At 36.1% G+C, this 23,950-nt stretch overlaps 1 protein-coding gene across 3 annotated transcripts in view; it reads left to right on the forward strand.

Annotated features, from left to right (window-relative positions):
- LOC119839306 overlaps window positions 1–23,950 on the forward strand; it is a 69,417-nt gene that overhangs the window by 20,877 nt on the left and 24,590 nt on the right. The gene's annotated exons all lie outside the window — the stretch shown is intronic.

Genomic DNA, 23,950 nt, shown 5'->3' on the forward strand with positions numbered 1-23,950 from the left:
ATAAAATTATTCCAGTTTTCAATTTGCAAAATATGATTTTTGTTAAAGCGTGTTTTTTAGTTTTTTTAAACTATTATTATATTATTTTTATTTTTTTATCTCAATATATCATTATTGTTTGGACTAGCTTTCTAGCGCGGCTTCGGCCGTGTAGTCAAAGGCGATCCCCTTGGAAATGAGATGTTTAACAGAAAAAAAGCTTGTCTACCTCCCTCTCTGTCCTCCTGTCTTTCTCCAGAATATCAATAAATTTGGATTTTCTAACGATTTCATAAAAATGTATTTATATTGATTAAGATTTTGTGAAAGTATAAAATTAGATTTCTCAAATTAGAGTGAGGGAATAGAGATCTGGAGAGTGAATTTCGATAAATTTTAAAATTATTTCGCTAAAATTAAGTCGCTTTCTCTGTCCCTATGTCCCTATGTATGTCTAATCTTTAAAACTACGCAACGGATTTTGATAGGTTTTTTTTTAATAGATCGAGATATAGATTAAAGAGAAAGGTTTATATGTATAACAATCTATTAAACTACTCAAAAATTTCACGCGTACGAAAGCTAGTTTTAATATTATATGCCATTATTCTTATTAAAAGCTGTGGTGGCTCAGTGGTGAGAACCTCGGACTTCAAAATCGATAAGTCGGGGTTCCAGACCGGGCGAGCGCGCAGGAAATAAATTGATTGTTCAATTTATCTGCGCATGTGGATAACATCACCACTGCTTAAACGGTGAAGGAAAACATCGTGAGGAAACCGGCATGTCCAAGAATTAAAAGTTCGACGACATGTGACATCTGCCAACCCGCACTTGGCCAGCGTGGTGGATTATGGCCTGAACCCTCATAGGAGACCCGTGCGCCTGCAGTGGGAACAATATAGCCTGATGATAATAGATCACCTTTTCTGAAGTCGGTTAAACGGGTGGCGGAACCCTAAACATACGTAATGTTTGTAGTAAAGGTGAATTGAGGTGTGATTAACAGACTCGACCGGTTTTGAGACTCGCAACTCGCAAGGTGCATTACGATCGCTAGGGTTGTCACCTGACAGTTTTACAACTGGTTTAATTATTCGTTTTTTTTTGTTGTGTATCTCTCTTCTACGGATTATTTATCCTGCCACCGCTTATATATGGTATTGACATAGACATAGACATACATTTATTCACAATCAAACACACACACAACAATTAACAAAAAAAAGACAAAACACTGAGCATAAAACAGGAAATAAGAAAAAAACATAAAAAAAGAAAAGAAATAAAATAAAAACTAACTTAGGTTGCTGTGATGTGTTATGGCTGTGAAAAGGTCCAGACTCAGCTTTATATGCCATGAGTCAAATGACCCATGACGCTGTTAATTCTGCCAGAAATTTTATTGTTGTATTTTAAATTGTTGGTCTTGGTCTTTGCATCAGCGATGTTTTCGAATTGACAGAGGATAATGATTCTTTTAGAAATTAAAAACTTTTTAACGTATTTTAAACGCGATTAATTCATTATGTTATTAACCCGACGTTTCGAACACATTACAGCGAGCGTGGTCACGGGGAGACTGTTGTAAGAGGTTTTTAAGTTCTAAATGTATAATACTCGCGTAAAATCAAACACAAGAAAATCCGCTAAATGATTCTTGTTTGGTTGTATGTAAGATGAAGGAAAGATAGATAGAAAATACATTTATTTATACAAGGTGAATTTAGAATGTATCTAGACCCCTTGTGTACTATACAGGTTTTTCACTGAATTTCTTTACGAGCAAGATGGTGGTCACTGGTCAGGCTTCTGTAACCCGACAGCGATAATTTTTTGTGTTCAAATTCAAATTCAAATTAAATTTCAAATTCAAATTCAAATTCAAACTCAAATTCAAACTCAAATTCAAATTCAAAATGATTTATAAGAAATGTATAACATTATATAAAGTGTTGTGTTCCCACCGGGATTCGAATCCAGTAACTTAGTTTTACACTCATACAGTCCCTTTGTTATCACGAAATGGTGAATTTAATAAAATTTTAATTATAAATTATTTGTGACAACCCTAGCTAAGTGGAGAATTGTTTCAATGAAAAGACTGCAGTCGGCACACATCGCCATTATGCTGAGAGAGATGTAATAGTGTGGATATGACCTTATTTAACTAACAGCCCCCAATTACACATTTCGTATATCATATAACCTTAACATTTATAGCTTACTAGCTGCGCCCCGCGGTTTCACCCGCGTAAGTCCGTATCCCGTAGGAATATCGGGATAAAAAGTTGCTTATATGTTATTCCAGTTGTCTAGCTGTCTACGTACCAAATTTCATTGCAATCGGTTGAGTAGTTTTTGCGTGAAAGAGCAAAAAACACACACATCCTTACAAACTTTTGCATTTATAATATTAGTAGGATAGGATTAAAATATTTGTAGGATTATAGAATTATTAGTATATTCATTTACAATTTATAGAGGTATATTAATAAGAAGAATTTATCTGTATATCTCGTAAATCTTGTCATTTCCTGTAATTAAAGACACAGAATCTTATATCTTTAAACGAGCAATTCTTGTATATATATATATATATATATATATATATGATTGGAATCTCGGAATCGGCTCCAACGATTTTCATGAAATTTAAGGAATCTTTTTTAGAAAATGTCATATTCGTGTTTTATCAACTTAAACTTACTTTTTTAACAAATAGGAGGCGTTTGAGTAGTCCCAAATTTATTACGACTCTTCCTGACATCTATTGGCGAATAATAATACTATTTTTTGGCGAATAATTAAAGTTAAAACACAAAAAAAAATTCCGAGCAAAGCTCGATCATCCAGCTACTAAATGTTAATGCAAGCTGTATAACATATTCTGTATCTGTATTTGTTAGTTGGAGATTTATAAAGAAGTCTTATCCATATTAAGATACTGTAACAATGCACTAGAATCAGGCGGCTAGAGAAAGGCCGTCTAGATAAGTCATACAGCGTTATAGCGAGTGACCTGACTCTTTCTCTTCTTAAATGGTAAGAGTCACAATACTAGCTATAGCCCGTGGCTGCGCGTGTGTGAATTTCACATTATCGTGTACAGTCAAGTCTTTCAAGACGTATGTCCATTTGTAATAATCTATCTTTATGTTAAAGTTCATTGATATGTGTTTAGCCGCTGCGGCGCTATCGCATTTTTGATTAAGCGTTAGAAACTGATAATGGTCACAAAATTATATAAACAATTAATTTTAATATAAACACTAAACCGCCCGCCGCGAGATGCATCAGCTATCAAATTCAAAAGGATCATCAATATCTTTACACCCAATCAAAAGTTCTGAATAACAAGGCCAAAAAAAATACAGTCTAATAAAAAATCCATGTTTTTTTGAAGTTGGTTATAGTTTAAAATCGAACATGCTGTTTGTTTACTACATTATTTTAAATGTATTTTTTACTGGACAATCATTTCACGCTATGTATCTACTATCTACCGAATAAATTATATATTTTAATTGTTATATGGCGATATATTAAATTAATTAATTACTAGCTGCGCCCCGCGGTTTCACCCGCGTAAGTCCGTATCCCGTAGGAATATCGGGATAAATAGTTGCCTATATGTTATTTCAGTTGTTCAACTGTCTACTTACCAAATTTCATTGCAATCGGTTGAGTAGTTTTTGCGTGAAAGAGTAACAACACACACACATCCTTACAAACTTTCGCATTTATAATAGTAGGATAGGATTAAAACGCTTCCGTCTTTCTAATTCTGTGTTGGTTAATTATAAGACAAATTAAGATTATAATATATATCATTGCCACGTTTCGTTTTAGGTAAATGTATTCCTGTATCCTTTTCCCTTCCCCTCCCAGACCACTTTGTCTCCTGTCCATTCATTGCTACTTAATAATAGCGGGAAGCGCATTTGCCGAGGCGCTTATCATCAGGCGAACCACCAGCTCCGTTGTCCGCTTTCGAAAAATAAATCTCACTTATATAACAAATATAATATAATATTGTCTTATAAACCTTGTGGCTCTCTCAAAATTAAGGTAAACTGACGACACCTCCCGTCCCCCGTCCTCCCACCCCCTTTACGCTACAGGGAGTACCTATATCATTCCGAATTCGAAAAAAATAACCCTTCCGCCGCATTCATATAAAAACGTCATACTGTTGCTTTCATAAACGTCAAACAACCAATACGCAGTCAATTTCTGGCGCGAAATTAAGAATTCGAAATTCGAAAATTAGAAAAAAAAAATAAACGAACACGTTTGACAGTTTTGTTTTCGTTCACCTGCCTGCTCTTAATCTAGGCGCCATTGTCTATGCTCGTCAGCGCGCGTTTGAGCCACGAACAAAACGTTTGACATCTGAGCGAACGTTTAGAAACGCGAATAATAAATTATCTGTGACGTTGACAGCGGGAAGGGGAAATGACTGTTTGATATTATGAAGTTTTTGTCGTGAAAATGCTTTAAGTGATATTGATGGTACACCTTTACGTTAATGTGTGCATTTGTATTGAGTCAAAAAGTTTTGATTAAATTAATATTAATATGATAAATGCGACGATAAGTGTCTGTCTGTGACGCTTCACTACATAGTATAAAACAAAGTCGCTTTCTCTATCCCTATGTCCCTATGTATGCTTTAATCTTTAAAACTACGCAACAGATTTTTATGGAGTTTTTTTTTTTAATAGAGTGATTCCATAGGAAGGTTTATGTGTATGATGACATCTTAGTACTTCGAAACGCGTGCGAAGCCGCGAGTAAAGCCAGTTCACGTATAGTAACTACTTAATAAATTTTCATGTAATTTATAACAGAGATTGACTTAAGAATTGAAACTTTTTGAGATAGTTTTAAATAAAAACAAACATCGATCACTAGACGGAATTTCTAGGGACCGAGCGAACCGAGAAAAGCAGTGGTGGCTCAGTGGTGAGAACCTCGGACTTCAAAATCGATAAGTTCGAGACCGGGCGAGCGTGCAGGAAATAAATTGATTGTTCAATTTATCTGCGCATGTAGATAACATCACCACTGCTTAAAACGGTGAAGGAAAACATCGTGAGGAAACCGGCATGTCCGAGAATCAAAAGTTCGACGACATGTGACATCTGCCAACCCGCACTTGCAACGTGGTGGATTATGGCCTGAACCCTCATAGGAGGCCTGTGTCCCAGCAGTGGGAACATATAAGGGCTGATGATGATGAGCGAGCCCACCTTTTAACGGATTTTAAACGCGATTTATCTAAAATATAATACTCTCGTGTGACAGTTTTCGTTGCCATACTCCTCCGAAACGGCTTGACCGATTCTTATGAAATTTTATGTGCATATCGGGCATGTCTGAGAATCGGCCAACATCTGTTTTTCATACCCCTAAATGATAAGAGTTAGGCAAAACAGCGTTTGCCGGGTCAGCTAGTTCATTATATTAGTAACCCGACGTTTCGAACACTTTACAGCGAGCGAATATAATGTATAAATCGTGTTTAAAATCCGTTAATAAGTTTTTAATTTCTAAATGTATAATACTCGCGTAAAAACAACAGAAAATACTATGAAATTTCATATCACGTTAATCTATAAGGTCAATAACATTTTGTACTACTTTGAAGACGCTCTTAAATCTATCTTAAAACAACACGATCAAAGAGAGTACACTAAAATCGAAATTACCTGCGCCCACGCACCTCAATTAATCATTACGTTACGTAACTACCGTTATCGGATTACGATCGGCCTGTCGAATTTTGGCGCCATCTTAGTTTCATGTTCGTTGTTCGAAATTTGAATATTCCAAAGAACGCATTTGTCAAATTTGACAGTTACCGTTCTTAAATTAATGGAATTGACAGGAAATGTATAGGCGTACAGATATCGTAATCGTCATAGACACGTTGATATAGATAATATATAATTACCCGCATACCAAATGCGGGTAATTATAAATTATCACACTAACTGTCTGTCACTAACAAGATGTGGTAGTCGGGCACGCTTCGGCACGAATTGGGCCGGCTCGCACCGGGGAAGTACCACAACCCCACAGAGGACCGGCCTGAAATAGCATACTGCTAAGTTTCGTTCGGTGAGTGGGGGAGTCGGAGGCCTATATCCTTTTCCTTCTCCTTCCCAGTCCTTTCCTTTATTCCTTTCGCCAATCCTTTAATCCCTTCCCAATTTAAAGTCGGCAATCCATTTGTAGAGGCGTAAGGTCTGCAATGGACCTTATGCCTCTCCAAATGTTCATGGGCGGTGGTAGCGCTTACCATCAGGCGACCCACCAGCTCCATTGCCGACTGTGACATAAAAAAAAAACTGACGGACGACAAAGATAACTGTTCTTATAATATACAGCACAAGTTTGCACAAGTTTGCAGAGTTTGCTTGTACGCCCTAATCTCAGAAACGGGTGGACCGATTTGAAACATTTTTCACTATTGGTAAAAATTTAAAACAGTATGTCATAAAGAAGTAATATAGCTAACCAGTGAAAAATAATTAGAATGTAGTCGTTTGAGTAGTCATTGTAATTAATTCTATTTTTCTCAAATTCCATCAAAATCCGTTCATTAGTTTTAGAGTTGCAAAGAAATGTTTATAATATACCAGCTTTTGCCTGCGGCTTCGCATGCGTTAATTCAAGGTAGTTTAATATATGTTAGTATACATATGAACCTTCACCTTGAATCAATCCATCTATTAGAAAAAAACCCATCAAAATCAGTTGCGTAGTTTTAAAGATTTAAGCATACATAGGGACATAGGGATAGGGAAAGCGACTTTGTTTTATACTATGTGTATGTTATACTAGTGATCAGTTATCGATGACTATACAATAATTTCGTGAGTTTATCTTATTATTCGGAGCACCTGGATGACCGAGCTTTGCTCGGTTTAACTTCGTGAAGTTAGATTGTTTATAAGCGTTTTTTCCGAGATCGTTTAGGCATTTTTAAGTGAACACGTGCATTAAGAAAACACAAAACAATATAAACAATTAGTCTAACCTCAAAGCAAACACTCATTGACTTCGTTACTTAACAACGCCATCTGCTGGAACTTTAATTATTCGCCAAAAAATAGTATACAAGATATACAAGAATTGCTCGTTTAAAGATATAAGATTAGCATCACGGGGATTAAATAATTCCCCTATATATACTCTGTATGATATAGGGACAGAGAAAGCGACTTTGTTTTAAGCTATGTAGTTATATCCAGATATGTAATTTTGATTACATGGGGTTGTCTGGAGTCCACAGCCGCCTCTCACTGTTCACAACCAGAAAATTACATGGCCAAGTAAAAGTATACCTCTAAAGGGTTCCGCATGTTGCATGGATTGGAAATAAGTTATATCCTACTTCCTATTAATATTATAAATGCGAAAGTTTGTAAGTATGGATGTATGGATGTTTGTTACTCTTTCACGTAAAAACTACTGAACCAATTGCAATGAAATTTGGTACGTAGACAACTGGACAACTGGAATAACGCATAGGCAATGTTATTGCAACGAATTAAGTAATTTTATTATTAAAGCGTGTTTTAACAATATTTATTTATATACAAGCTGCACGCCCCGGCTCCGCCCGGGTAGTCATCATAATAGAAATAATATGAACTATTCTATCTTTTAAGTGGGATCAAACTGCATATGGCGTGCAAATTTGATCACAATCGGTGAGTTTAGGAGTCCATCGCGGACAAGTGACACGTAGTTTATAGCTTCAAGATTGACAATATAACTAGGGGTCCGCCCCGGCTGTGCCTGTGGTACATACATAGCCTATAGCCTGCCTCAATAAATGGGCTATCTAACACTGAAAGAATTTTTCAAATCGGACCAGCAGTTCCTGAGATTTGTGCATTCAAACAAACTCTTCAGCTTTATAATATTAGCATAGATTTTATTAACAGAAGCTTCATCATATTTCTAATTTTCTATAATCATTGCTTCGTTCTCAAATATCCGCCAGCGGAACCCCACAGCAAATACATTAGTAGAACCTTCAATCTTTCTTTCTTTCTTTTTCTATTATTTGTAACTTATAGATAAACGAAATTAAAAGCAGTGCGGTGGTGTTAATTAAAAAATAAGGGATAGGGCCCATTAGCCGAGGTGTCAATGTATGCGTATAATGATTCGTTATACAGGGCCGGGAATGGACGGTCGCGTTAGGGCTGTGCTAAATAGTTTCTGTTTATTATTTTAATTGAACCTAACCTTATTTGAACATACCTCATACTTAATATATTAATTAAATATTATGTGTATGTTAACATCACTAATTCAAGTGAAGTCCCGTGTCCGCTAGTGGGGTATGGGGCAGATGATGTACATCTGTTTCACTGATCGATCTTCTTTACGTACGAGTAGGTGATTAGCCTTCTGTGTCCTGCCAGACCGAGACTTTCTTTTTTTTATGCGTCCCCACCGGGAATTGAACCCAGAACCCCTCGGTTCTACACGTTAACCACTGTACCAAGGAGGCGGCACTAAATTCAACTGTGTTGTAAATTTATCGTATTATAACTTAAGCATTTCAATTAACATAAAACGTCTCGCGGTTTCATTCTCGTAAACGATTGTATCTTTTAAATCTCAATGTTTCCGTGGGAATTGGGAAACAAAGTAATTTAAGGTTTTCCTTATTTATATCATTTGTCTACCAGTGAGTCCCAAAAAATTTTATCCAAGTACAATTAGTCGAAACAAAGAGACAGACAGACACACAAACATTGCATAAAATGTATCCATCATTTATATGTATTTACTTAAAACGGTTATTTTAATATAGCAAGGAGGCACTTCAATTAAACATTAATTATTTTAAATGAAGATAATGCATAAATTACTACATAATATACTAACAGCTTTATAAACAGTTAACTATGACATTATAAAACTATGTATAAATCTATGTAATAACAAAAAAAGGTGTGTGTGCGTTTCACACACGATAGAAGTGAAACTTCAGTAAATCGACAAAAGAATGAGATGAATATATATAAAATATAAAATAGTATGTATATTTCTGTCTCATTTTTTGCCGGCTTCATTCTACACATTTTTGTATTTGTGTCTCTTACCTGTCGTTTTTCCGTTGCATCAGGTTTGAAATCACAACGATTCTAAAGAAGTTTCGCTTCAAAAATATCTATTTGTGGCAACCCTAACTCTAGACAAGCCAGCACTAACAAAAGCATAGCAGTGCATCGGAGCGCAAGTGATGACGCGGCATTACATCTGCAATCGACGCTTATTTATAATCTGTGACTTTCTATTCGAATTTGTTACGACTGCTGAAAAATTTTATCGCATTTGACAGCCCTATTCAGTACTGGTGCAGTAGTGCGGTTACTAGGGATTGCTACTCGTGTAGTGTAGGTTTGATTTATGATTAACTAGGTGCCACCCGTGGCGTCACTCGCGTGGTACCCGGTTTTAAAATGGTATATAAAATGCTATAAAATTCATACAAACACGATAAGTTGTTTTCGCGTGAAAGAGTAACAAACATCCATACATCCGTCCAACCATAAATACTTAACTCAACCATAAAACTTTCGCGATTATAATATTAGAATAAACGGCCTATTGTCTAGAGAACAGATAGCTATGTAGAAGGGTAATAAAAATACGAATTTTTCAACCGATTTAAAAAATGTGTTTTTACCGCAGAACTTTTCGGCTCGGTGAATCGTTTTTGATGATTCTGTATTTATTTGAAACACGATACATTTACGACATTAAAAATTAAAGCAAAAACGAAGCGAAATAGTTATAAAAACAATTAAATAACAAAAATAAATTTTTTCACGCGCTCACAGTACTATTAAACCGTATCCGTGGCCTTGTATAAATACTGCTTGGCCAATAAAATTTAAAAAGTTTCACAGTTTGACAGATTCGAATTTCGAATGCTTCGTTCGATATTTAAATATTTAACAAAGAATCTGCTTTTAAACGTCGGAACTAAACGAAATTCAAATGGGACCACATGGAAGGCGCTAGCTTTCAAAAGCACAAAGAATCATACGAATCGGTTCATCCAGTAAATAGTTATGAGATGACTAAAACAAAAAAATACCTTCTAATTGATAACCTCCTTTTATGGAACTTTTTTGAGTAAACATCTGGCCATAGACACGTGTCGTTAATGAAAAAAAAAAATGTATATACGCGTGACCGCGAAATCAATAGACCTCTAAATTGGTGATAATTAAAGTTTGTTGCTATGGGACTTTGACCTTATTGGTACAGTGGAAGTTTTCGACTATTGATATTTTTCTATTTTTGATTCATCTTCATCATCATCATCAGCCCATATATGTTCCCACTGCTGGGACACAGGCCTGCTATGAGGGTTCAGGCCATAATCCACCACGCTGGCCCAGCGCGGGTTGGCAGATGTCACATGCCGTCGAACTTTTGATTCTCGGACATGCCGGTTTCCTCGCGATGTTTTGCTTCACCGTTTTAAGCAGTGGTGATGTTATCCACATGCGCAGATATTTTGAAAAATCAGTTTATTTTTTGTACGCTCGCCCGGTCTCGAACCCCGACTTATCGATTATCGAAGTCCGAGGTTCTCACCACTGAGCCACCACTGCTCATATTTGAGTACTGACTCTAAAATGCTATTGTACTACTTTTATCAAGTGTGAATTTGTAATTCAACCGACTTCAAGAAAAGGAGAACGTTGTCAATTTGATTAATATTCTTTCTTGTGTTCGTTACCTCATAACTTCGTACTGGGTGAACCGATTTCGATGGTTTCTTTTACGTTAAAAGCTGTTACTCCATGTGGTCTCATTTAAATTTGGTCCAGTTCTGACAATTAGAAAGCGTTTTTTTTTTTATTTTCTTTAAAATAATTATGTAATGTATGTAAAAAAAACTATAAATACAATAATCCGAATTTATAAGCATATAAACATACAAAACATTAAATCATCACTACATAGTATAAAACAAAGACGCTTTCTCTGTCCCTATGTTCCTGTGTATGCTTAAATCTTTAAAACTACGTAACGGATTGTGATAGGACTTTTTTAATAGATAGAGTGATTCAAGGTTTATATGTATAATAACATCTATTAAACTACTCCGAATAAACGCGTGCGAAGCCGCGAGTAAAAGCTAGTTTCGTATATATGTCTCATCAAATAAGTGTTTTTTCCTTTCTTTCTTATTTCTATGAATAAGTTAGTAAAAACCCCTAAGGCTTCTTTTCCTCACCCTTCCCAGTCCATTCCTTCATTCACGTCAATCCTTTCCTAATCCTTTATCCCTTAAAAGCACTACCCCTGCTCTGTTCACGGGCGGCGGTGATCGCTTACCATCAGGCGAACCACCAGCTCAGCTGTCCGCTATGACATCTATAAAACAATATTTTATATAGAAACTGCTTTCCGAGCCGATGGTGAATGTTAAAATTATGACAATTTTTTTGACGTGACAACGTGTTAAATTAGGTTGCGGCTCGGAGGCACTCATGAAAAAGTGTAACGCCCGGTAACGTTACGATGAGTCACCGAACTATGATCGGTCCGCCGCGCGCGCAGCACTAGAGAATTAGGCGCATTGAATCGGCGCGTGCTTGTGTCTCTGTCTCTGTCTTTTTAGTAAACAAATAATATTTTCTATAGTTAAAATTTGTGCAATTCTTATTTTCATTCAATTCCTTGTTCCTATTGTGCAATTTAATAATATTCATATCAATAAATATTCTACCGAGAAAAAGACGTTGTCACGTAAAATCTTCGCCCGTAAAACCGACTTTACAGGCAACCATTTTTTTATATTAAACCCCAATGCACTATCCTACTAATGTTATAAATGCGAAAGTTTGTAAGGATGCGTGTGTGTTTGTCGCTCTTTCACGCAAAGACTACCGAACCGATTGCAATGAAATTTGGTACGTAGACAGCTGGACAACTGGAATAACATATAGGCAACTTTCTATCCCGATATTCCTACGGGATACGGACTTACGCGGGCGAAACCGCGGGGCGCAGCTGGCGCTCTATAGTCTAACGCTAAGTCGTTTGGCGGGAATCCATTTTGAAAAGTTTGACGTTTCGGCGGGAACTGTCACCGCAATGGCGGGTTAATCTTGTTAGCCAGTTTGCGGGGGACTTTGATTTGTATATAACTAGCTAGATACATAGAAAATTTGGTGTATTTTGAAGTGAAACTTCTTTAGAATCGTTGTGATTTCAAACCTGATGCAACGGAAACAACGACAGGTAAGAGACACAAATACAAAATTGTGTAGAATGAATGAATGCCGGCAAAGAATGAGACAGAAATATACATACTATTTTATTCATTCTTTTGTCGATTTACTGAAGTTTCACTTCTATCATGTGTGAATCGCACACACACCTTTTTTTTGTTTATTAATATATTAGTACGAAGTATATAGTAAAAACCCTCATAGGTGGCCTGTGTCCCAGCAGTGGGAACGTATAAGGTCCGATGATGATGATGATGATGATGAATAAGTTTATATCACTTTTTGATGAAAATGAGTATGGAATTTGGTTTTTTTTTTTCATAATTTACAAGCGACCCGTCCGGGCTTCGCACGGGTGTAATATATCATGACATATACATATAAACTTTCTTTTGAATTGCTCCACCTATTAAAAAACCCCTAAAATCAAATCGGAAACCCTAAAATAATATCAAAATCGAAACCAAATTCGAAATCTATTGCGTTATTTCAGAGATCTAAGCATACATATATACAGATGCGGGAAGCGACTCTGCTTTATAGTTTATACCATGTAGTGTTTAATATATTTCGTTATTTAAATCTTCGTTATGCCCATACTTTATAAATCTTACTTCTAATGTTATAAACGAAACGTTTGTGTTGATACATGTATGTCAATCCGTAACCCGAAAACCAATGAACGAATTCACATGGCACTTTGCGGTGATCACTCATGTAACAGAAAACACATAGGCTATAGAAATAATTGAAATGCCGCGGGCGGAACCGCGCGACACAGCTAGTCAATAATTAATAAAAATCACAATTTCTTGACCCAAAACTTGATAGACAAAAGTTCGGATCATTCACCTTATAGACAAACTCACAAAAAAATTGGGCTTTGAACGCCTAAAATGGCGCTTCTATCGAATATCCATGATATAGAATAAAGGTTTTTTTTATAGATTAATTGTTTTCAAATAAACGTGAGCGTAAATATATTTTATGACAAAACAATGACACAATATCGCATAATAATACTAGCTTTCCGCCTGCGGCTATACCCGCCTAATAAAAGAAATGATTCCCGGGGTTTACCTCACATTACTCCCGTTACCATAACATATCCGACAATATAAACTATTCTACATCCTTCCACAAGTCTCAACCTATCCCTATACTGAATTTCATTCAAATCGCTCCAATAGTTGAAAACATCCATCGTCCATCCAATCGTCCATCACAACAAACAGCGGCATATTAACGCTACAGCGTAACTGTGTTAATTTTTTCCCGCCATTTTTTGCCGCCTTTTTTTTGCCGCCATGATTCAGAGTTGGACCTCGCTGTGACTAATGCCGTTCGGATACAGGTAAAAATAATATGTATAGATTGGTTTTTCTATAAATAAAATACAACATCGTAAAATATGTCACGGTGTATATGGAGAACGGATGTAGCAATTTTGATGAATTTTGATATATGCATAGATCGATTCGCAATTCGTATGTGGTTATTACGCTTTTAACTGAGATATTAAATATGAAAAGCTCATGGCTAACCATCAGGTGAACCACCAGCTCGGCTGTCCACTATGACATAAGATTATAACTTTATGGGTGATTCGATTTTTATCATAGCCGATGGATTGCCGACTACAAACTGGAAAGGGATTAAGAAAGGATTGGCGAGAGGAATAAAGGAAAGGACTGGGAAGGGTAAGGAAGAGGAAGGTAGATATGGGCCTCCAGCTCCCCCACTCACCGAACGAAACACAGCAGTATGCTATATCACGCTGGTTTTTTAGGGTGTGGTGCTTCCTCAGTACGAGCTGGTCCAATTCGTGCCGAAGCGTGCTCGACTCCCACGTACATGTGGTGATTCCTTATTCATTCCAAAGCCTACCATATCCCAATTACATATGAATCTGAATATCATACTAAAAATCAGAGCTGAATTCTTTTTTGACGTGACAACGTCTTAAATTAGGTTGCGGCTCGGAGTCACTCATGAAAAAGTGTAACGCCCGGTAACGTTACGATGAGTCACCGAACTATGATCGGTCCGCCGCGCGCGCAGCACTAGAGAATTAGGCGCATTGAATCGGCGCGTGCTTGTGTCTCTGTCTCTGTCTTTTTAGTAAACAAAATATATTTTCTATAGTTAAAATTTGTGCAATTCTTATTTTCATTCAATTCCTTGTTCCTATTGTGCAATTTAATAATATTCATATCAATAAACATTCTACCGAGAAAAAGACGTCACGTAAAATCTTTACCCGTAAAACCGACTTTACAGGCAACCATTTTTTTCTCTTATTTTTTTGATGTGAAACATCTATAGTCGCACGTAAAACAGATTTCTGGCGTGGCGACGCATGCCGTGGCGACGCGTCGCCACGCTGAATGATAGTGTATAATGTATACAGTCTACTAGCTGCACGCCCCGGCTCCGCCCGGGTAATCATTTATCCTAATATAAATAATATAAACTATCCTATCTCTCAAGTTGGATCGAACTGCACATGGTGCGCGAATTATATTATAATCGGTTAAGTGGTTTAGGAGTCCATTGAGGACAAACATTGTGACAGAAGTTTTATATATATTAAGATATGCGGTAGTGTATATATATATATACGGTGTAATATTTTATTTTATCATTATGACATATTTAGTTCCTATCACAGTCTATTATTTGCATATAATTTTATATACTAACTAGCTGCACCCGGCAAACGCTGTTCTGCCTTACTCTTATCGTTTAGTGGTATGAAAAATAGATGTTAGCCGATTCTCAGACCTACCCAATATGCTTACCAAATTTCAGAGGAATCGGTCAAGCCGTTTCGGAGGAGTATAGAGACTAACATTGTGACACGCGAATTTTATATATAAGAAAATAATGTCGATGTTTCACATCTGCCAGGCGTTCCGTGACGGCTCACAATTTTTTTTGTATTTATTGTATACTTCTGTTTTCTGTTATGATCTGTTGTGTGTGTATGTCTGTGTGTTTCTCTTTCTTCTTTCTATTTGATTTTTTCATTTGATTCCAATTGTCACTGTTTTGATAAGCTTCTGTATGTGGTGGTCCATTGCCGACTGTGACCTAAAAAAACGAGTTTTCGTTACTAGTAATTATATTACCTAAACCCTATCCTACTAATATTATAAATGCGAAAGTTTGTAAGGATGTGTGTGTGTTTGTTGCTCTTTCACGCAAAAACTACTGAACCGATTGCAATGAAATTTGGTACGTAGACAGCTGGACAACTGGAATAACATATAGGCAACTTTTTATCCCGATTTTTCTACGGGATACGGACTTACGCGGGTGAAACCGCGGGCGATATATCTTATTTTATATCTTTAAACGAGCAATTCTTGTATATATATATAATTGGAATCTCGGAATCGGCTCCAACGATTCTCATGAAATTTAGTATTTAGGGAGTTTTGGGGGCGATAAATCGATCTAGCTAGGAATCTTTTTTAGAAAATGTCATATTCGTGTTTTATCGACTTAAACTTACTTTTTTAACAAACAGGAGGCGTATGAGTAGTCCCAATTTATTATGACTCTTCCTGACATCTATTGGCGAATAATAATACTTAAATATAATTTCCAAAAAACACAATTTATAAAAAAAAAAAAAAAAAAAAAAATACCGAGCAAAGCTCGGTCATCCAGGTACTATATAATTAAGTAACGCAAGCAGATCCGGGGCGAAAGGGCTAGTGTACAAACTTAAAAATACTTAAAAAGCACTTATTCCAACTTAAAGTTACTTGAAATATTTACAGTAGTCTTAGAAGTATTCTATTTCGAATACACACCTACGTGCCTATTATGAGGGTGTGAAGAGTCATTTGAACCGACTTCGAAAATATTATATTATTGCGTTAATGTATATTATATCTACGATTATATTATAAGAGGAAATCTTGTGTTTTTGTATGTTTGTATCGTTTTCACGCAAAAGCAGGAGACCTGTTTCTAAATCTATTTCTTCTCTCACCATTAGTAAATTGCATCTTCACTGAGTGACATAGGCTATATATGTACCACGGGCGATCAGTTAGTATATTATCATCATCATCAGCCTATATATGTTCCCACTGCTGGGACACAGGCCTCCTATGAGGGTTCAGGCCATAATCCACCACGCTGGCCAAGTGCGGGTTGGCAGATGTCACATGTCGTCGAACTTTTGATTCTCGGACATGCCGGTTTCCTCACGATGTTTTCCTTCACCGTTTTAAGCAGTGGTGATGTTATCCACATGCGCAGATAAATTGAAAAATCAATTTATTTCCTGCACGCTCGCCCGGTCGAACCCCGACTTATCGATTTCGAAGTCCGAGGTTCTCACCACTGAGCCACCACTGCTAATATATAAGAAGTTTATGTAACCACCCTAGCTTATAACATGTACATATGTTTGTACAGACATTTCTTCAATACATTCTAATTGTGTCCGTTATTTTTTAATTGGCCTACATTAAGTTCAACTTAGAGAGAGTGATAGTTTTCAACCGACTTTAAAAAAGGTGCAGGTTCTCATGTATCGGTTGTAAAGTATTTTTTTTTTGTTTGTAACCTTATATTATGATGGTTTTTTTTATTTTAAAAGCTGGAACCTCCTGAGGTCCTATAAATTTGTTTTAGTTCTGTAAATTTTCAGACGCTTGAGATTTTTTTTAAATCACATTTCACATTAATGTCAGTAAGTGAAAGTTTGTTTGTTTGGATGTTTGTTGTCAACTACGGAACTACTATTTTGATGAAATTTGGTATACAGGCAGGGTATGTATATGATAAGAGGTCTAATAATTTTTTTATATTTATTTTTATTTTTTTTAGTTTTGTTTTCCTTTTTTATATAAGAAAACTGTCGAATTAGGATAATATCCTGTAATGAAAGTAAGTTCTATTTGGTGCGAATAAATAAATAAAAAAAATATTAATAACAATTTGAGTTTGAGTTTGAGTTATAATTCCGTTAAAAATCTTGTATGCGTTAAGTTATTTTATTGAATAGCTTTAAAGTAATCAAAAAAACGATTTTAATCCTACTAATATTATAAATGCGAAAGTTTGCAAGGACGTCTGTGTGTTTGTTGCTCTTTCACGCAAAAACTACTGAACCGATCGCAATGAAATTTGGTACGTAGACAGCTGGACAACTGGAATAACACATAGGCAACTTTTATTCCGATATTCCTTCGGAATACGGACTTACGCGGGTGAAACCGCGGGTCGCAGCTAGTGATATAAACCGCGATTTAAATCCGTTTAGTTCAAAACAAGTGTTTAGTTCAGAATTGAGCCTTAAATAAGCAATGCTGCCACAATCGCTTTGAGGTCCGTCTGCGCTGAGGTCTCCCAGCGGTTAAAAGCACTAATGCATTACCTAGGTACCTAGGCTATTCCAACAGGGCTGAATAGCTTATTTAATTACTAGATCTGCACTAGCTGGGTATAAAAAATTAAACGAATTCGCAGGCGGAAGCTAGTATAGCTTATTCAATCTATGATAATAGATGTATTTTATATACGAAGTTATTATTTTAATTTTCTTCATCTTGAAGTTTGAAGCAATTAATTATTCATTATAAAAAGCATATTTTATTCCAAAGATATGAAAACTATTTAGAAATTACAGACTATCTAACGGATTTATACGCGATTTATTCATTATATTATTAACCCGACGTTTCGAACACTTTACAGCGAACGTGGTCACGGGGAGACTGAGGGTCAAACATAAGAAAATAAAATGAAAACTGTTAATAATGATAAGCTAAGTTTATTGTATATAGTGGAAATACTTCGATTGGATCCATGTTTTCTTAATGCGTTTTGAATTATAACAGGGAGTTTTTATAATATTCAAACAATATATAATTAATGCTATGAAACTTATTGTTTTAAGCAATACATAACCTTGCTCTTTAAGGATAACAATAAGATTTTATTTCCTCACTTTATTCTTTCCCTTTCGTATAATATATTCAAGATTTTAATTTGATATTTTCTATCTTAGAAATATACATAATTATTGTTTTCGCATTTATACCAATAGTTGAATATAAGAGAAAATAAAACCGTCTTCAAACTGTCAGAACTAACTTTCATATAAAAAAGTCTCAGCAAAATCGCTGCACCCCATCAAAAGTTCCGAGGTAACAATGATAAAAAATTACACTAGAATTGACCTCCTTATTTTTCCTCAGTTGATAAAAACATCCAAAAATCTATCGCAGGGCACACGTCATACAAATTCAGTTTCCGCGCGCCGCCACTAGATGGCGCTGTACGCGGCTAGAACGCGCTATCGAAGTGTTTTAGCCCCTCGCGTATATTACGTTCTATAGATGTGTTCGATAAATCGGTTCAGTAGTTTTTGAGAATTTTTGATTGCACTGTCTTAGTACCTTGAGACTACGATAGTGTACAATTTAATACAATAATATATATAGAATAAATAGTCATTTATGTAGATAAAAGTGTAATAACTATTTATTTTAAATGTGGCGATATAATATATGTATTATAATCTTATATATCTATATATATAAAATTCTCGTGTCACAGTTTTCGTTGCCATACTCCTCCGAAACGGCTTGACCGATTCCTCTGAAATTTGGTAAGCATATTGGGTAGGTCTGAGAATCGGCCAACATCTATTTTTTATCCCGATATTCCTACGGGATACGGACTTACGCGGGTGAAACCGCGGGGCGCAGCTAGTATAAATATAAAATTCTCGTGTCACAGTTTTCGTTGCCATACTCCTCCGAAACGGCTTGACCGATTCTTATGAAATTTTGTGTGCATGTTGAGTATGTCTGAGAATCGGCCAACATCTATTTTTTATCCCGATATTCCTACGGGATACGGACTTACGCGGGTGAAACCGCGGGGCGCAGCTAGTTATAATATAATAATATAATTATCGATCGTAGATGACTTAGACTTAGAATATATATCATTATGAGAATAAATTATACTGACTTGTGCTCGCCGCTTCGCACGCGTTATATTGAAGTATTATAGTAAATGTTATACATATAAACCTTTCTCTATTAAATAAAACCGCATTAAAAAACCGTTGCGTAGTTTTAAAGATTCAAACATACATAGGGAAATAGGTACAGAGAAAGCGACTTTGTTTTATGCTATGTAGTGATAAATTTAATATTGGTATATAAAATCTTAGTGGTTACTGATTAATGCATTATACATAGTTTGAACTTTGAGTAGTAAGTAAATTAATCATAATTAATTATTAGATATTTTTAAATTTTACTGATAAGAAATTATTAAAAACAGTACTAACGATATAGACTACTAGCTGCGCCCCCCGGTTTCACCCGCGTAAGTCCGTATCCCGTAGGAATATCGTGATAAAAACTTGCCTACGTGTTATTCCAGTTGTCCAGCTATCTGCGTACCGAATTTCATTGCAATCGGTTCAGTAGTTTTTGCGTGAAAGGGCAACAAACACACACACATCCTTACAAACTTTCGCATTTATAATATTAGTAGGAAGTCACTCAGTTGAAGAAGTTGCAGCTTTCTAATGGATAAAAAAATTTCGATATCGGTCCATCGGTCTTTGCGTGAAAACGTTACAAACAAAAAGTTTCCTCTTCTAATTCACAGCATATATAACAACAAAACTAATTTTCGTCTATCCATCCAGCTGTTTTCGCGTAATTGATGACAAACATACAAACAGGAGTAACAGATCATAGATAATTAATTTTTATTGCTTGTAACATTGAATTAATGTTACTATATCACTTCACTCCATAATAGTCACCCCTAGATAATTTTATTAAGACATCAAAGATAAAGCGGAGGGGACCAGATTATGAGATGGCTATTTCAACCGACTTTCAAAAGTAAGGGTGTCAATCGTTTTTTTTTTTAAGTCACAGTCGGTAATGGAGCTGGTGGGACGCCTGATGGTAAGCGCTACCACCGCCCATGGACATTTGGAGAGGCGTAAGGTCCATTGCAGACCTTACGCCTCTACAAATGGATTGCCGACTTTTTGGGAAGGGATTAAGAAAGGATTGGCGAAAGGTATAAAGGAAAGGACTGGGAAGGGTAAGGAAAAGGATATGGGCCTCCGGCTTCCCCACTCGCCGATGTTTTGTGTGGTAGTTATGGAATTTACTTTAATTAATTTCGAGATCACTCTTTAGTGATAAGGTCGCCTTCTGTGCTGGTCTAGTCTTAATTTTTTATATTTAAGGTTTATTTGTATACCAGTAAAATAAAGTGTTAAATAAAAAATGGTTGCCTGTAAAGTCGGTTTTACGGGCGAAGATTTTACGTGACAACGTCTTTTTCTCGGTAAAATATTTATTAATATGAATATTATTAAATTGCACAATAGGAACAAGGAATTGAATGAAAATACGAATTGCACAAATTTTAACTATAGAAAATATATTTTGTTTACTAAAAAGACAGAGACAGAGACACAAGCACGCGCCGAATCAATGCGCCTAATTCTCTAGTGCTGCGCGCGCGGCGGACCGATCATAGTTCGGTGACTCATCGTAACGTTACCGGGCGTTACACTTTTTCAAGAGTGTCTCCGAGCCGCAACCTAATTTAAGACGTTGTCACGTCAATAAATAAATAAATAATTGATTTATTTATTTATTTATTTTCATATATGTACAAGCTTCCCGGCTCCGCCCGGGAGGTCATTGATCGTTATTGAAATAATATAAACTATCCTGTCTTTTGAGTTGCATCAAACGACACATGGTGTGCGAATCCTACTAATATTATAAATGCGAAAGTTTGTAAGGATGTGTGTGTGTTTGTTGCTCTTTCACGCAAAAACCACTGAACCGGTTGCAATGAAATTTGCTACGTAGACAGCTGGACAACTGGAATAATACGTAGGCAATTTTTTACCCCGATATTCCTACGGGATACGGACTTACGCGGGTGAAACCGCGAGGCGTAGCTAGTTTGATTAAAATCGGTTGAGTAGTTTAGGAGTCCATCGCGGATAAACAATGTAGTGAAATGCAACTTCTGAGTACATTTAAAAGTTAAGTTACATAAAAATCAAGTAAAATAATGCTACATATATATAATTACTAGCGGTCCGCCCTGGCTTCGCCCGTGGTACATATATATAGCCTTCCTCAATAAATGGGCTGTCTAACACTTTAAGAATTTAATTTTTAGTTTTATAGCATTGAAAACTAAAAATTAAATTTAACAAAGGCCGCGTTCCATCGATACAATATTGTAATCATTGAAATAATGTTTCGTATTGGTTGTGATGGTTCTTAATCATCTCAATAGATGGTGTGGGGTGCCCCTTAGGCACATGAAACCGAAAGAGTAGAAGAAATTCGATTACTGTGGCGGGATCACGGGTGGCCGAGAGGCTAGGCGTTGCTACGGTTAGGCAAGAAACGCAGGTTCGAATCCTGCCTCGTGATCAAATTTTTTCTATTCTTTCAAAATTTCTCACTTTAAGAATTTTTCAAATCGAACCAGTAGTTCCTGAGATTAGTGCGTTCAAACAAACAAACTCTTAAACTCAAAAACAAGCTTCATTATATTACTATATATCCCTACTAATGTTATAAATGCGAAAGTAACTCTATCTGTCTGACTGTCTGTTACGTTTTCACGCCTAAACCACTGGACCGATTTTGATGAAATTTGGTATGATGATAGAACTAGACTAGGGAAAGGACATAGGATACTTTTTATTGCAAAAAAATGTGAAAAAGGGGTTGAAATAGGGGATGAAAGTTTGTATCGAAGTTCCTTATTGTCAATCATAAAATCATGTAAGATTCTTTCACACCTAAACCACTTAACCAATTTTGACAAATAGTCCAGACCTTGGGAAAACCTGTAGGCTACTCCTTACCACGTCGCATAATCGAATTCCGCGCAGGCGAAGCCGCGGATGAAAAGCTAGTCTACTATATATCTATACATATAATAAATTTGTAGAAAAGTCATTTTTGTACATTGAAAAAATTGAAAAAAATAGATAACTAACAGAACCCATTTCCATCATTTTTGAAATTTTTGTCCGTTTGTCTGTTTGTTTGTGCTCACATCATGTAAAATCTACGAATTAAATGCAGACAATGTTTACATACAAAAATTATACGTAACTTGAGGTATAACTCAGTTTTTGTTTCATCGAAATCGGTTTACTCTATCACAAGATATGATTAATTTGATATTCCTACGGATACGCGACTTACGCGGGTGAAACCGCGGGGCGCAGCTAGTATCAAATAATACGCGAGGGGCATCACATCACTTCATAACAACCATTAACCATCCCTTAGGGACTTGTTCGCGATACAACAAAACAACCCCAGTCCGTTTGATAAATAAGAAATAAAGTGTGATTTAATTAGGTGCTAATATTAAGTAGTATAAGCCATTTGTAATTTTTGTATATTGTTATATCTAGTATAGTTTATGTATTTTATTGTATGAGTATATATTTTTATATAGTATTTATGTAAAACATGTGTATTTTTTTTTCTCATATTCTGATATATTTTTTAGTTTCTTGCACTAACCCTAAAACCTCTTGCATTTCCTTTCCTACCAGGTTGCCTGGCAGAGATTGCTGTCTAATAAGGTCGCCTTTTGTACAAAATATCATTGTGCCATATTATATTTTGTATAAACTATTCTGTTTTGTACAATAAAGTATTATAAATAAATAAGTGGTCGGACCCTAGAACTATTTCGTTAGCTGGATGGCTGTATCCCACAGGGACACGATTTGCGCATTAAATAAATCTCTAATTCTATTGTGGGAGTCGAGCACGCTTCGGCACGAATTGGGCCAGCTCGCACCGGGGAAGTACCACACCCCCACAGAAGACCGGCGTGAAATAATAGCTTGCTATTGTGTTTCGTACGGTGAGTGGGGGAGCCGGAGGCCCGTTTCCCTTTCCTCACCCGTCCTAGTCCATTCCTTCTTTCCAGTCGTTAATCCTTTCCTTTTCCATAAAAGCGGGCAGCGCATTCGTAGAGGCACTACCTTTGCGAATGTTCACGGGCGGTGGTGATCGCTTACCATCAGGCGAACCACCAGCTCAGTTGCCCGCTATGACATAAAAAAAAAATACTATCCTAATAAAGGATTATTATCCTACTATGCTACTACCAACTAATATTATAAATGCGAAAGTTTGTAAGGATGTGTGTGTGTGTTTGTTGCTCTTTCACGCAAAAACCACTGAACTGATCGCAATGAAATTTCGTATGTAGATAGCTGGACAACTGGAATAACATAAAGACTTTATGGGACGGGTGGCAACCTTAAAAATGAGAGGCTTAAGAGTGGGACGGACGATATTCGGCATAGTACACCACAGATAACATAAAACTATTCTAGTATAATTTAATTAATAAGAGAGAAAACCAATTATGACAACTTTCGATACATAATTCAAAAAAAATAATGACCGTACATGGTAGGGGCGTTCCATGGTGATTAAATAAAATCTTTGTTTTATAAATGTGTGGCCGTTTGTATATCATAAACTAGTTAGTCATATTTCATTCAACGTTGTACTTATTTAAAAATACTGTAATACACAACAATCTCTGTATACTTAATGGATATTTTGACCGACCGCGACGAAAGGAAGTGACTAGAAACTGCCTGAATA

This window comes from Zerene cesonia, unplaced genomic scaffold (genome assembly GCF_012273895.1).
Source record: "Zerene cesonia ecotype Mississippi unplaced genomic scaffold, Zerene_cesonia_1.1 Zces_u011, whole genome shotgun sequence".
NCBI lineage: Eukaryota > Metazoa > Arthropoda > Insecta > Lepidoptera > Pieridae > Zerene > Zerene cesonia.